At 45.1% G+C, this 16,294-nt stretch overlaps 1 non-coding gene across 1 annotated transcript; it reads right to left on the bottom strand.

Annotated features, from left to right (window-relative positions):
- Positions 1-1,642: 1,642 nt before the first annotated feature.
- On the bottom strand, positions 1,643-1,749 carry LOC120653123. The gene has a single exon (XR_005666806.1). It is a non-coding gene; the product is annotated as a small nucleolar RNA R71 (small nucleolar RNA).
- Positions 1,750-16,294: the final 14,545 nt, after the last annotated feature.

The raw sequence follows: 16,294 nt of genomic DNA, 5'->3' as shown, positions 1-16,294 counted from the left end.
ACCGACCTCTAGCTAGTATAAATAGGCCCCCCATCCTCACTCTCTACACACACCAAGGAGTTCTCTCTTCTCTCTTTTACTTTCTAGAGTAGGTTAGGTAGTTTGGAGTTAGAGTCGAGTTGAGCTTGTCTCAGGATTCCGGAGTCGTCATCGGAAGTCGGGTATAAGCTCTTGTATCTTTTCCTTTAACATTTATCAATATAGTTATCTTCTTTATCCTTTCGAGTCAGCTTTACTTTCTACATTATTTATCTTCTCAAGTTATCATACTTGTGTGTGGAAGTAATTCCTCTAGCTTAGGCTTTGTATCTTTCTTGTTTATCGGGATCTTACCTTACAGGTTGTCTCGCCCGGACTAGGGAACTCAAGTTAGGTCCCTAGGTTGAGGGGGATTTCTCTTGTACACTACAAGAGAAATCCTAACACCAAGTATAGACGTGGTGTCCGAGCTTAGTGTTAGCTAGAAAGTGTGTTCCATCCCACGGTACCGTTGTGGTAGGCGGTAGGTGGTGACAGCCCTGTCCATGCCTTGTAGTCCACCATGTTCGGGTGCTTTCATAGCAGTAGTGCCGACTACCGTTGGACTCCCTTCTCACCCCCAGTCTGAGTCCTTCCCTGAGGCTGCCGAAGTAAGCTCTAGGTTCCCGATAACTAGTTAGTAGCAAGGTTTAGTCTAGAGAGACTAGCTCTATAGTTTAATAATGTTTTAGGAGTCTTTCTCGCTCGTTGTCATCCCAGCTGCTTACCTCTCTAAGGATTAGAGTCTCCTATGTCAGACGGTCATCGTGGCCATTATCTTATCTATCATATCAGGCTTACCCCCACTAAGTTAGTCGGTTGATATCTGTAGTAAAGTTTGTCATTCGATTCTTCGATACTCTTTGCCATAGTGCTTCCCTAAGGAAAATTACGATACCCTGGAATACTCAAAGGTGAAGTGCTACAGCGGTGATTCTGTGAGCTTGCGGAATCCATATTCTATTGAGCATAAGAAACACCAACAAGCATTTCTGGCACCGTTGCCGGGGAAGCAATTGGCTAAAGATATCGTCAAATAGTTTGATAAAATTTACTGATGTATCACTGCTTATTTTAGCGGGATTACCATTGCTTTCAGTATCTTTGTGATTTCTGCAGAGCAGTGCAGGACCAGATTCGATCTACCATATCACTTCAACTCAGATCCAGAAGAATTGGGTGAATTGTTTGACGCATAGTCGTCCTACCAGAAGAAACTTTCTTGGATCAAGGTTTGACAACACCAGCTTCAATACCCATGGCTCAGAAGACACTCCGTCAATTCTCAACCCCGTCCAATAGCCATATCCCTAATGGACTGAATAATGACCAAGGCACTGGTGGCTTTGTGATAAAGACTGGTCTTGTCAACATGATCTAAGCAAGTCCCTTCTGCGGAAAGGCATCAGAGGATGCCAACGCTCATCTTAAGAATTTTCTGGAAGTGAGCAGCATAATGAACCCAAAAGGCACTACGATGGATAATGTTCGTCTTCGACTGTTCCCATTCTCTTTGCTTCGGAAAGCAAAGACGTGGTTCTATGCCTACAAGGAAGGATTCGACACTTGGGATGCGTGCTCCAATGCTTTTCTAGTCAACTATTTTCCGATGGGCAAAACCAACGCCCTTCGGAATAGGATTTCCAGTTTTCAACAACTCCAGGACGAAACAATCCCGGAAGCCTGGGAACGTCTCTAGGAATACATTGCAGCATGCCCACACCACGGCATGGAAGAATGGCTTATCCTTCAGATCTTCTTCCATGGCCTGAACCAACGATATCAAGATCACATGGACACAGCAGTGGGAGGAGCATTCCTCTCCCTCGATGTTGCAGGAGCTAGGGTGCTCATCGACAAGGTTGTTTCCAACCAGAGTTGGAAGGCAGATAGGCAGCCAGCCCAAGCAAAAGAAATACATGAAATTGACAGTGTCGATAGGCTGGTAGCCAAGATGGATCTTCTCATGAAATAGCTAAAAATCTCCACACCAGGAGGTTAGCCAAACTGAGTTTTAGATGACATGTGAGAAATGTGGTAATACTGGACACTCGGGCAAATCTTGCCCGTTCACTCAAGAGGACGAGAAATCCATTGGGAACGACACTCCCGATGACACAGACTGCCGTCCTCAGCAAGGTTGGAATTCTAAGCCCGACCTCCCCTTCGGCCAACAGCAAGGTAACAATTTTAATAACAGTTTTCAGCCCTCGCTTAACGATTTCATGTACGGCCAAAAACAAATGAATGACAACATTAGTGAGAAATTTCTTGCTAATGATAAAATTCTTGAGTCTTTGGCTATGCAACTAGAGGGGTTTAACTCTATTATTAAAAATCAGTTGAGTTTCAATGAATTGATAGAATCTAAAGTAACTCAACTGGCCTCATCCTATCATAACCATAACACGGGGGAGCTTTCCGAGCAACCGGGAGTGAACCCGAAAGAAAGTGTGAATGTGGTAGTTGTGCGGGCAAGACAATCCTCACAGAGACCATATCTTTCGCAGGATGCAGGTACACGGTGGGAGATCGTAACAGCCAGGAATACTAATGCTAAAGACGGGGTGCTAGAGGAGGCCAAAAAATCCAAACCATTGCTACCCAGGAAGACCCCGTGGAAACCCCTAGAACTTCACGGGACTGTCACGCTACAACCGCCTTACCGTTTCTAGAGCGGAGAAGGAGGCCGGTGGCCGACGAGCAATTCCGCAAGTTTGTCGAGGTAATCAAGAAGCTTTATGGGAACACACCACTTCTTGATACTATGCAGGTTCCCACGTATGCCAAGTATCTCAAGGATATCCTTGGCAACAAGAGGGTCCTGCCGACCACCGAGGTCGTGCAGCTTACAAATGAGTGTAGCACAGCTATACTCAACCCTCTCCTAGAGAAGAAGAAACCAGGATGCCCCACCATCACATGTTCCATCAGAGCTCAACACTTTAAGCACGCTCTTGGTGATCTGCGAGCAAGCATCAGCGTCATGCCAAAGGTAATTTATGATAAACTTAACCATCATGCGCTTGCTCCTACTGCCATGTGTTTGCAGCTAGCAGACCAATCGGTTCGTCATCTTGGGGGATCGCCAAGGATATTTCGTTGAAAATACGGAATTTCTTTGTCCCCTTTGATTTCGTCATTCTTGATATGGAAGTCGACACCAAGATCCCTCTCATATTGGGGAGGCCATTCTTGAGTATGACAACCACACACATTGATGCGGGAGTTGGAGTAATCAAACTCAACATCAATGGGCAGAAGGAGAGATTTGGCTTCAAACAGAAGGATCAACAATGCTCACAGATCAAAAGTTTCAACCGGAAGGAATCCGTGAAAAAGCTGGAGAAGCCATATACCCCATCCAACTCTACCCTCATCGAATTCGTGGAGAATCTTCAAACTCGGGAGGAGATCAAGGTGTATGACCAGCGGAATGCGAAGTGAAATATCCAACGTAAGAAATTTCTGGAAATTGGGAAGAAAGAGATCGAATTAACTATTCCTACGGTGGAAGAAAGCATCGCCACCAATGTCTCCATCAGGTGACAACGACCGAACCCAAGGTATGGATAGTCTCGCTAAGGACGAAAAACTCGAGCCCTTGCCATGAGGTACGTGGTAGTTATCCATTCCTGCATTCGCATATAGGATAGTTTATCTTTTGCATAAGTTTTTCCTTTTCACATCATGGCTTGTTTAATTCTCGCAAATGCATTCTTTCAATTCTACATTGCATACAAAAAAAACAGCCAAGATGGCAGACCTACTTAGCTTCATTCAAGCTTAGGGGGGCTGCCAATGTATCTAGGTAAGTCATCAAACTTGTCCTTTCATCTTGTGTCCTTAAAAAAAGTTTGAGTCTTTCAAAAATTCAAAAAAAAGAGAATACAATAAAATAAAATAAAACAAAATAAATAAATAAAAGACAAAAAAATGTTTCATGCTTTGAATAAAACTCTCAACACATATGTGTGGAAATCCGTGTAAGCTCTTATCATGGAGATGATGAATACTTGCTCTGTCCATGCTTTGCAAGTAGCTCGTTTACAACCTTTTACTCTCCTAGTACTCGAAATGTTGGCTCATGGAAAAATCACTAAAATTCTGGTTTGAGTGGGAGCATGAGCTTGATTTCCAAGTCTAAGTTGTTGTGAGATTTGAGATGGCCCGAATCGGAATAAAACTGCTTTCTCTAGTAGGGAACCTCTCGGAATTTCTTTAAAATGAAACATGGTAAAGATCTCCCCTTTGGTTTACAAGTCCTATCCAGAGCCATAATATTTTATCATATGAACCGATATAAGCTATCTTGAGTTATTTTGAGCTTTGTCGAATGGTGAGTCCGTTTGAGGAAGGTACTTGTCATCTACCGATCTTTCTCCTTTGCGTACCCATTGTTTGCTAGCGACAAAATGTCTGGCATGTCAATTATCTACTCCGGGTATTGATATCCACCTTCACCAGACAATTCCCCTCACAACAAAACCAAAAATCTCCACAGTGAGCCTATCCATCTCAAATGGTCTATCCAAGAAATGCTTCCTTCCAATCACTCTATCCTCATAGAGTATGGGTCATCTTCCTTAAAAAAACTGAAGCAAAAAAAAAGAGAGAGACAAGACCCATACCTCCACTCAAGAGAGTCGAAATAAGGAGCTCAAATAAAAAGACCAAATGTTTCCTAAGTGTGAGTCCATTTCCTTCCTCTCCCCTGAACATTTTACTTTCCATAAGATCGGGATTTGATCGAGTACCAACCTCTTGCGAACCACTCTTTGGCTTGGCAATACAGGTAACCAAGGTATGCTACACTCTTCCTAACCAAAACTCCACATATCAGCCTTAGAGTAGGAAGAAGATGGTCAAAATTTCCGACCACGGTGAGGATCATACACCTTGAACGATTTGAGAGCACCATTGGGGAATCTTAAACCAATTTTCAAAAACTTGAAAAATATTTTGAGATAGGAACCTGAACAGGGAGCAAAAAATATTCTGGTAAAGGTTGTTCAGTATCTCAACTGCCCAAGACGAGGGATGAAATGCCAGTAAGCACCATCTACCTGAAACCAAGGTATGAACCAACTCATTCATAGTACATATGGGTTAGAGTAATATGTTGTGCACAAGGTATTTAAGGGGTATGAGCATTGATGCAACTCCTGATCCACCGAGCCTCAGCTTTAGCTTTGCTTGAGGATGAGCAAAAGTTTAAGCTTGGGGGGGTGTTGACGGTCATTATTTCCCATATTGACCGTCAACTTCTTGGGAATAAATTGAGCCTTGCACCATGTTCCATACATATTTTACCTAATCCTAACAAATTCCACAAGTTTTGGTGGCTCGAGATGTTTTGCAGGATTATGTTCAGAATATGTAATAAACAACACTAAATGGAGCATCTACAAGGATGGTAAAACATGAATATAATATGGCACCATTATAAACATTGTCAAATGCCAAATTTGACATTGCCATGTTGAAGATCTTGTCGAGATGATCGAATTGGACACTTGGATCACCCAATTCGGAGTTCGGACGCAAAAGTTACGCAAATCACAAGTTCCGGACTCGTGTTGCGCAGAGGCTGTAGGCCGGCCAAGCAAAAGTTACGCAAATCACAAGTTCCGGACTCGTGTTGCGCAGAGGCTGCAGGCCGGCCGGCCTGGTTTAGGCCGGCCGGCCCGGCACCTCTGCCAAACACATGTTGCCTTGTCACAAGACCACTAGGGACCCTCCAATGGACCCCTATGAACTGGATATACAAGCAAATGCAAAAGTTATGACCGAAAGGCCTAGCACATGGATTAAAAGACTCGTTTGTAGCACTTACCGAAATCTTTTGGACCGGAGCACCACCATGGACTTCATACACATGTTGATCAGCAAGCCCGTGAAACGGAGGGCCGAGACATGCTAACTCCAGGCCGGCCGGCCTAGGGGAGGCCGGCTGGCCTACAATTTTCAGCTTTCAACCAACGCAACCTACACCGACATCTATACAAGATCAGGAGCGTCCACGAGAAGGGCAGTTGCAAATGGAGGAAATCACAGGCCGGCCGGCATAAGTGAGGCCAGCTGGCAAGACTTTGCAGCGTCTCGAGCTCATCTTCATGTGGAAGCTACGTCAACCGACCCTCTTGCGTACACCCGACGCCTCGGCCAAATACCGACCTCTAGTTAGTATAAATAGGCCCCCCATCCTCACTCTCTACACACAACAAGGAGTTCTCTCTTCTCTCTTTTACTTTCTAGAGTAGGTTAGGTTGTTGGGAGTTAGAGTCGAGTCGAGCTTGTCTCGGGATTCCGAAGTCGTCATCGGAAGTCGGGTATAAGCTCTTGTATCTTTTCCTTTGACATTTATCAATATAGTTATCTTCTTTATCTTTTCGAGTCAGCTTTACTTTCCGCATTATTTATCTTCTCAAGTTATCATACTTGTGTGCGGAAGTAATTCCTCTAGCTTAGGCTTTGTATCTTTCTTGTTTATCGGGATCTTACCTTATGGGTTTTCTCGCCCGGACTAGGGAACTCAAGTTAGGTCCCTAGGTTGAGGGGGATTTCTCTTGTACACAACAAGAGAAATCCTAACACCGAGTACGGATGTGGTATCCGAGCTTAGTGTTAGCTAGAAAGTGTGTTCCACCCCACGGTACCATTGTGGTAGGTGGCAGGTGGTGACAGCCCTGTCCGTCCCTTGTAGTCCACCACGTTCGGGTGCTTTCATAGCAGTAGTGCCGACTGCCGTTGGACTCCCTTCTCACCCCAATCTGAGTCCTTCCCTGAGGCTGCCGAAGTAAGCTGTATGTTCCCGATAACTAGTTAGTAGCAAGGTTTAGTCTAGAGAGACTAGCTCGATAGTTTAGAAGTGTTTTAGGAGTCTTTCTCGCTCGTTGTCCTCCCAGCTACTTACCTCTCTAAGGATTAGAGTCTCCTGTGTCAGATGGTCATCGTGGCCATTATCTTATCTATCATATTAGGCTTACCCCACTAAGTTAGTCGGTTGATATCTCTATTAAAGTTTGTCATTCAATTCTTCGATACTCTTTGCCATAGTGCTTGCTTGAGGAAAATTATGATACCCTGGAATACTCCAAGGTGAAGTGCTACAACGGTGATTCTGTGCGCTTGCGGAATCCATATTCTATTGAGCATTAGAAACACCAACAAGGGGTAAGTCTAGGTAAAGAAATAAGCAAGGGTAATGCGACACAACACACAATCATACTGTAACACCTCAGGTGTTAGCACATTTAAATACAATCAATGTACCTCAGTTAAAGTTAAAAAGAAAAATTTGAGAAATTAATTCAAAGAGAAAGGGGTCAAATAAAAGACAAATCATACAAAAGAAATTAAAGGAAAAAGAAAAAGGAGTGAAAAGCTACTTCAAAAATGTGCACAAAATTTTTGTTGGTTCATGAGAGGTGTTTCAATTGACATGTGCTCAATTGAACTTCAGCCAAAATCAAGTCAAAAACTGAATAAAACTAAAGCCCTTTTGTGCAAATATGCAAATGTACCAATAGTTCAAAATGTGAGTTTCAAATGAAAATTTGCATAACACAAAAGTTGTAGATCTTGAAAAGTTATGCAAAAATGGTATTCAACACTTTTCCATTTGAGCCCTCCAAATTAGAGATAATTTCAGTTTACAGAGGGGTCCCTGGATTTTTAGAAATCGCAATTATGCCCTTATCTCCATCTCTCTCTCCCCCGGCCTGCTCTGTTCGCGCCGCCCGCCGTACGCCGCCGGTGGACTTTGTCCACCGCGCGCCCGCGGCCAAATGGACCCGGGGAAACCTCTCCGCGCCACCTGGCCCGCCCCTTGGCACCTCCTCGCGCGCACACGCGTCCCAGGCCGCTCCCGAGCCACCACGACACCCCGGCCGGCGCAGCGCCGCTGCCTCCTCCGCCCGCTCGCCGTCGAGCCGCCCAAGACCAAATCAACCGCCCCCAGTCACTACATTCCTCACACAGGAGCTCTTTGGCCTATATAAACCCCCAGAACTCCACAGTCGCGCCCTTCTCCTCCTTCTTCCTCCTGCCGCTCCGCCATGGCCGCCGAGATCCAGCTCGCGCGGACCGGCTAGCCCAGCCCCACATTGCCCCCTCCGACCACCGCAATAGCTTCGCCACCTCCTAGATACACTCCACACGCGCGGAATCGAACCCAAACCTCCTCCCGACACCGTTCCCCTTTTGCGCCGCCGCCGGCGAGCTCAGGCTCACCGCGGACCGGCCAGCTCCGAAGGAGACCGAGCACGACAGCTACCCCAGAAGCATCCACGAGCTCACGCGGTGCTCGTGCGCGCCTTGTTCCCCTACCCCGAGCCCTCCTTCACATCCAGCGCCGGCGAACCGAACAACCGACCCGCCATTGCCGCCGACGAGCTTGAACCCGTGCACCAAACGCTCGAACGTCGACCAGGGTAGGTGTTCCTCGAACCTTTCTCTCCCACGCGCCTCCCCGTGGCAGCCCCGGTAAGCCCTGCACCGCAAAACACCACCGGCAAGATGCCACGGCGGAGAAGGCCGGCGAAGGACCAGGTTGTAAATTGTTTTTTTTTCGTTTAAGGGTGTTTCTGCAAGTTTTTCAGTGTATACTAGTGAACTCCTAAAATGCGAAACAAATCACAGAAAAATCGGAAAAATGCAAACTCAACTGATCTGGATTCCGTGTAACAAGATCTACAAATTTTGTAACATTCACATTTGCAGAAACTCAACCGAATTTAATCTAGGGAAAAGAATAAGAAAACCACCTTATGCATGTTCATGAAGTTCTGCCCATCAAATGACCTTGATTTTTGGATATGTTGTCAATAAGGGAATTTTAAGATCACAGTAAAAATATGGCACCCAACCAAAGCAGTATCATATTGGAACAATCAAGATTCTATAATCTGTTGTTAGCTTTTTCGATTTAATTCAGGAAAATATGCACATGAACTTGATCTGAAAATTTTACTGCAGGCTTGTGCCACTGAATCACTGCTAATCTCTATATTTCAAATTTATTAGAGTTCATGTGCTATATACCATGATTTATGCTGGTTAATCAACTTAATTCCTCATATATAGTTCTTATGCTCAGAAAAATCTATATTTATTTCTGGAGTCTCTTTTTAGCTCTGTGTTCTTGTCTAAAAATTTTGAGCTGCAGTTACTGAGTTTTGCTTTGTTGAATAATCATGCTTATCATCTTAGGGCTAGATTTACTATTTTTGTTTTGAGTAATCTACAATGTTTCTGATCATTATTTTTGGGCATGATCTTGTATAGAGTATGCTCTACCTGTAATAAAAAGTTCATAAGCAATACTGGTTAAATGCACCTTGAGAAATTTATGCAAACTCATGCTAAGTTCACTGAATAACTAATTTATCATAGTGAGTTAAATCTTGAAAAATTTTCTGGAGTATTTTTAACTCATGGCTAGTCTCTGGTAAAAATTTGAGAGCCATATCCCTAGTAAAAATCTCTGTAGAATTAATCTTAATTAAAAGCTTGCTGTTTTTGTTCTTTTTATTACCTCAGTTACATAAGCGAATAAAATCTGGAAAAATTTCAGTGCTAAGTAGATGCTATGAAGTTGCTCTCGTAAAATTTGTAGCACCAGAACCCATATTAAACGTTCTGTACAAAAAGATGAAGTAACTAGAGTGATCTACTTGCATGAATAGTTATAGTTTTTGCTTTATGGTTAAATGCTGAAATCTATACCATAAGTACTTATTTTGAATCTGGGTTACTTTGGTGTTTCCTCACTAGCTCATTAGTGAATTTGGGTTGTTACGAAATAATGAAAGCATGCTATGTATTGAAATTAAGAATGGAAACCAAAACCCCACTCATTCATGGAGAAACGTAGTTATGTTTACTACTCTATAAATGATACCGGATCTTTTTATCGACTAGTTGCCATCTAAATAGGTACGGTAGAAGTCGAGGGTTTCCTGCCTCTCGCGAGCAAATAGGAATTGTACTGACTTTAATTCTGTTGAAATGTAGGACAACGGCGGGTTGTGTAGTTGTGATACCCCGCTGGTGTAGTCAAAAATGGCTAAGGTCGCGGTGTGTGGCTCATTTCGTTAAGCGTTTGAAAGTACTAGCCACATACCGAGAAATATGGTATCGGTAAGCTGAAGTACCTGATTGGACCGGCGAGTGGAACGATCTCGCTCCATCCTGGTAGAAGTAGGTTTATTTTTATGTCGCGACGTACGGGTACAGAGTGGTCGGACTCTGTAGTCGGGGAGGGTGTGCCGGATCCACGACTGGAAGAAAGGGAAAAGTAGCGTGGGCGGGAGCGAAGTCGATCCCCAATGCGTGTGGTCTAGGTTCCCCTGGCCAGGTTGAAATTCGATTCGGAATCGTCCGCCTCTCACGGCATGAGATTGCTTAAAGATTTCGGTCACATAGAGTAACAAGTGGAACATGATGATGATAATACTGCTGGTTGATTAAATGATTGCTCTACCATGTTTGAGTAGAGTTAGTTGCAAATTTAGAATGGTTAATCCCACTAGAATCTGGCTAAGTAAAACCTGAAAGTAAGGATCAACACTTAGCGACATTTTTGGCAAACAAACCCTACCAACCAAAAAGCCTTGCATGTCTAGTTATCGGACTATGTTATATCCGGAGACGGGTCAGTCTTGCTGAGTATTAGTATACTCAGCCTTGCTTGTGGCACTGTTTTTCAGGTACTAACTTCGAAGATCTGTTTGCGAGTCTTACTTGGCCTTGTACTCTGCCTCCGGGTTGGTCTGTTGAGTGGGATGGCCCTTCAGCTGGTGCTGACCACCCTCCCGCTGAGTGACGCATCCATACGGGCTTTATCGATGCGTCACGTTATCTCGCTAGTTATCTTTGCTGCTTCCACTGAACATGAGACTTAAATAATTGAGTAGTTGGAACTCCGCAGTACTTTGCTACTCTGAACATGGTTTGTAATAAATTTTCTTTCCGCTGCAGTCACTCTGAGATGTATGAAATGGTTTGTGTTGTAATCTCTGGGCTCACCTTCGTGTGAGTGTTGTCTGCTGATCCTGTAATAGCGTGGCTTTTATCGAGGCTTCACTCGAGGAACTACCGGTGAGTGCCAAATTGGGTCAGAGTTGCTTAGCAACAAAGATCAATGCACCCGGGCCCAGTAGTTTTGGGTGGTTCCGCCACAGCTGGCATCAGAGCTCGCAGACAGCCTACCAGAGATGGCAACCTCGGTTTTCAATCCAACAATTTAAAACTTGACTTCAAACTACTAAAGTTTTTGAAAAAGTTTAGGACCTCCAAGGACAAGTCTAGGACGTAAAGCCCTAGGGAATCTTATGGGTATAATCAGGTGACTTATTTTGTATGGCTAACTCCCAGCACATTACCTTTCAGTATTTAAATTCTGTAATTTAAATTCTGCAACTACATCATTGCCACGAAGGTATGCTTACTCAGTCAGCTGAGGGAGTCTGACCTTCCCGTCGGTGATGCAAGCCGAACGCTGGAGCTCAAGCAGTGGCCTACTTGAGCTGCTGCCCATATACCAACCTCGGTTGAATATATGGGGAGTAATGGTTCGAAATTGGAATTCAATTCCCCGTCAAAGACGGTACTCAGTCAATACGTTGTTTCGATAACGTATGCCTAACGTTGTCCATACGGCGGGTAATGGTATGGATGCCGATTCTATAGTGATCGGTAATGTATGGGAACGCTTTCGTGAGTGCTGGCACGAAAGGTTCATTTTATATATTGTCAATCTTCTGCAGGTACGCTAACTCGAAATCGAATTATAGGCTATCTAGCTATATCGAGTAGCTATATAGTGAGAGACGTAATATGTATGCCACCAAAGTCATTGCGTAAGACCAAGGTTACTTGGCAATTTTTCCTTGGTGAGGACGTATAGGTTCTGCATTCATTCTCAAAAAGGTTAGCAAATAACTCTCTGGAGAAATCGCAAGCAAATCAGCTAAAACACTATCCTAAGGAGTATCCAGAAAGTCTGCAACCTGGCTTCCACGAATTTTTACCTTCTGTTAAGTTACTCAAATTGACTTGGGGTAGTAAGACTAAATGATGTTTCCTAAGTTATCAAGATGCTGTAAAAATTTGAAAATTTTTGAAGCCTTCTAGCATGGTATTTGTATTTTTAGATCAACCCTGGGTAAAACTGTTAACTCTGAATAGTCTGTACAACTGAAATTTTTCGACCCTTATAAGTTGTTCAAACGAAAAATCGTTCAACATGAAAGTTGTAGACAACTAAGTGATGATCGTACCCTAAAAATTTGAAAAAATTTTGACGTCTAGGTTGAGAGTTATAGTCAAAATACATCCTCTCTGGACACTCAGTTTTCCTGGTTGACATCACTCTGAATACCTGAGCATATCACCCCCATGGAATCCGAATTGAGCTTAGTGATGACTAGATGAATCGTTCCTTAATATCAGAGGGATCTTGTGTAAATTTTTGAGAATTTTTGAAGTAAGTTATCTACAGTTTTGGCCATTTCTTTCACTGTCCAGAATTAGCAGTTCTTGTTACCATCAGCTGATCCATCGGTCTTTTGTTGGGACAGATGGAAGAGCTGCTGGTCGTTGACACGCAGGGGCACGTGCACTCCGCTTGCCTGCACTGGGACGGCTTTCCCCGTTGTCTTTGGGAGCTTTTGAGTGCAGCCGATTACCTCCAGCCACCGGTTTACGATGGCCACGAGTTTGTGGAGGACGGAGTTCGTCGCTGCAGTGTGACGATGGTGATCCCGCAGCACCCGCTCAACGGGTGGGAGCCGATCGTGACTCAGATGGTCGGTCACTACCTGCTGGACACTTGGGAGCTTACCGCCATGAGGGCGATGACCACCTTTTGCTCTTTGCGCCCTCTGGAGGTGGTTCTGACCGCGTTCGGGTTGTTCCCTGCACCTGACCCGGCAGACCCACTTTGGCTCGACCGGATGGCACACGTGGACGTGGTCGCTACCCTTGACCCGGTCGGGGCACTTCGGACGACAGTGATGTGCTTGGACGGTCTTTACAGACTTCACACTTACCAGAGTTACGTCGTCGCTCAGTTGGTGGACCACGCTCAGGCCCTGCACCTGGCGGTCCAGCTGAGAGATGGGCAGCTTCAGGAGGATAGTACCGAGCTCGAGAGCAGGGCTACTCTTATCGCCCAGCTCCACGGCCAGGTTCACGAGCTTCAGGACACTGTGTCGGATCGTGACGCTACGATCAACTTTCTGGAGGACCAGTTTCACGACCTGCAGCTTGAGTTGGACGAGGCCCAGGGGCAGCTCCACGCGATACAGCACGCGCAGGATGCCCTTCACGCACCTCCCGACGAGATGCAGGTGGACGAGGAGGACGAGCCCCAGGAAATCGAGGGCTTTTCAGAGATGGATTCCGAGGACTAGGCGCCGCAGCCCGCACCGGTTGAGGTTCACACTCCCGCGGCGAGTGAGGCATCGGGCAACATGTAGACCGAGGCGCGGTTGTCTAGCTTTTGTAGACTCCTCTTAGTGTGGCCTACTTTTGGATCATGGCTACTAGGCTAACTTAGAGTTGAGTAACCCCCTTAGTACTGATGTTAGGAGTGACCAAGTAGAAATGAGAGAATAATGGATGTAATGAACCCCTAATGCTACTAGTGTAAATTATCAGTGATCTGTGAAAAGCTGAAAGCAGCAGCAAGTTCGAATTTTTACCCTCTTTTCCTTTCCGATTTAGCTCCTGAGTTGAATACCAAAGTTGTTCCAAATTTCCTCGGGAACATGCTCGCAAAATTTCAGCCCAAACGGATTAGTATCGCGGGAGATAATCGCAAATTACAGAAGCTCTGTTTTCTGTGAAACAGAAAAACCAGAGGAGGAGTAAATGAATTTTTCGACTAACCTACTCTGGAAATCTGACTTTGTGATGACTACCAAAGTTGTAGCTCATGAAATTATCTATCTCCTGTAAAAATTTCAAGTTTATATCATGTACGGAACTCCAGTTATGAGCGTTTTTGTATCACTGGTTTTCTGCACGATGTGATTTAAGCAATTCTGAATATTTACATGTCATCTTGAGTTGAAATTCCCATTCGAGATGATGATAATGATGAATCTAATGCGAAAGTACTCACATTTCAGATGGTGGGATCGACTCGAGGCACCCCTAGTGGTTTTGGAGCCGGGGGGAATGGCGATCCACCTCCACCTCCTCCACCGGTGGGTATTGCTGAGGTTCTTGCCGCCCAGACGGAGATTTTGCGGCAGCTGGTTCAAGCTCAGCAACAACCGCGGGGTGGGCATCATGCTCATCACGCACAAGAGGCGAGCTACCAAGATTTCCTTAGCACTCAGCCTCCGCTGTTCAATAAAGTGGATGAGCCTCTGGACGCGGACGCTTGGATTCGCACGATCGAGTCCAAGTTCTCTCTATTGACTACTCCTTGTTCCGAAGCGAACAAGACTCGCTATGCCGCGCAACAGCTTCGCGGAGCAGCTCGTATGTGGTGGGATCATTACCACGGGATGCTACCGGCTGATCATGTGGTGAATTGGGATGAGTTCAAATTGGCTTTTCGAGATCATCATATTCCAGCTGGACTTCTTGACCGTAAACTCAACGAGTTCTTAGCTTTAACACAGGGCACTCGTATTGTGGTGCAGTATGCCCAAGTATTTCATCAATTGTGTCAATATGCTGGACATCACGCGGACACCGACGCTAAGAAGCGTGAACGCTTCCGTCGAGGCCTTTGCACCAAGTTACAGGAGAGGCTAAATCTTGTCCGAGCAGACTCATTCAATGAATTGGTGAGTATGGCTATATCTCAGGAGGATCTGATTTCTGCACACCGCGCTGAAAAGAAGCGCAAGGCACCTGCTGGACCCTCGAGTGCCTCTGCACTGAGGTATCGTATTGTGCAAAATAACCCACCTGCACCCTCTCAGAAGGCCCCTCAGCCAGGGCGTTGGATTATTCGGCCTCCTCAACAGCAGCAACAGACTCGATTCGGGTTTCCTCAGCAAGCTCGAATTGCACCTCAGTAGCAGCAGAATGGCCCTAGGCCGAATGCTCAGCCAGCCGCTCGCCCCGATAATAATAACCGCTGTTTCAGATGCGGGAGTCCGGATCACTTTGCCAAGATGTGCCCCCAGGCGGGACAATCTCAAGGGCAGGCTTCTCACAGAAATGATCAGAACAAGGGCAAGAGGCAAACCATTCAAGTCAGGCAGGGCCGACTTAACTTCACCAACCTTGCTGACCTTCCTGAGGGAGCACCAATCATGTCGAGTACATTCTCTATAAACCAACACCCCACTATTATCTTATTCGATTCTGGTGCATCTCATAGCTTCATTAGTTCTAAATTTGGAGCAAGGGTTGGGTTAGATTTCTGTCACACAAAAGGGTCATTCATGATATCTACCCCGGGTGGTAAAGTTGCATCAAACCAAATCGTTCGTAATGCGCCACTTAGTTTGGGTAGTAAAACTGTTCCTACCACTTTAATCCTGTTGCCACTAGAAGGTATGGACATTATTCTAGGAATGGATTGGATGAAAAGACATGGGGTAATGTTAGATATCTCTTCCCGAGCCGTTGAAATAAATTCTCCAACTCATGGTCATTCGGTTCTATATTTACCACATCATCTATGTCACAACTCTTGTGCCTATGCCATGAAAGATATTCATCTCGAAGATATTCCGGTAGTCTGTGAATATGTAGATGTGTTTCCGGACGATTTGCCTGGTATGCCGCCAGACCGGGATATCGAATTTATCATTGAACTTCAGCCTGGTACAGCACCTATTTCAAAAAGGCCGTATCGAATGCCGCCTAAAGAATTAGCCGAATTAAAAATCCAGCTACAAGAACTTTTGGACAAGGGTTTTTATTCGCCCAGTGCTTCACCTTGGGGTTGCCCAGCATTGTTCGTAAAGAAGAAGGACGACAGTCTGAGGTTGTGTGTTGACTACCGGCCTCTCAATGCGACCATCAAAATAAATATCCACTTCCCCGCATTGATGTACTGTTTGATCAATTGGCTGGGGCAAAGATCTTCTCCAAGATTGATCTCCGTTCGGGGTATCATCAAATTAAAATCCGGCCTTGTGATATTCCCAAGACCGCCTTCTCAACCCGATATGGACTCTATGAATATTTGGTCATGTCTTTCGTCTCACCAATGCTCCGGCTTATTTTATGTATCTTATGAACTCGGTATTCATGCCGGAACTTGACAAAAAGGCCGTATCGAATGCCGCCTAAAGAATTA

This window comes from Panicum virgatum, chromosome 9K (assembly GCF_016808335.1).
Source record: "Panicum virgatum strain AP13 chromosome 9K, P.virgatum_v5, whole genome shotgun sequence".
NCBI lineage: Eukaryota > Viridiplantae > Streptophyta > Magnoliopsida > Poales > Poaceae > Panicum > Panicum virgatum.
This window is presented reverse-complemented; position numbering and strand designations above follow the sequence as displayed.